The sequence below is a fragment of the Triticum dicoccoides genome, chromosome 4A (genome assembly GCF_002162155.2).
Source record: "Triticum dicoccoides isolate Atlit2015 ecotype Zavitan chromosome 4A, WEW_v2.0, whole genome shotgun sequence".
Taxonomy (NCBI): Eukaryota; Viridiplantae; Streptophyta; class Magnoliopsida; order Poales; family Poaceae; genus Triticum; species Triticum dicoccoides.
Window position 1 is genome coordinate 583,364,839 of NC_041386.1, and position 349 is coordinate 583,365,187.

Below are 349 nucleotides of genomic sequence, written 5' to 3' on the forward strand. Positions count from 1 at the left end.
TGGTTGTGCTGCCTAGTGTTGAGTGTGTGCACAAGTAGTAGTTGCTTGGTTTAGCAAAAACACATATCATGTCTTAGCTAAAACATCATTTGCTTTGTTTATGATTTGGTCTGTGTAGCTCTATGCTAAGCTTATTACTCATTTTGAAATAAGACTTTGGGAAACTCTGACATAAGTACTCGGTAACAATAACATAAGGCAATATATGGCGCGCCAGGCGTGGCCCTATGCGGAATTCTTTCCTTTAATGTAGACTCGCCAAAATGATGTGTATGCCTGCCTCCCACAATTTGACAGCTCTATAGTATGCCGTGTGCCTGAAGGCGCAAAGCAAGACAAAACTTGCAAT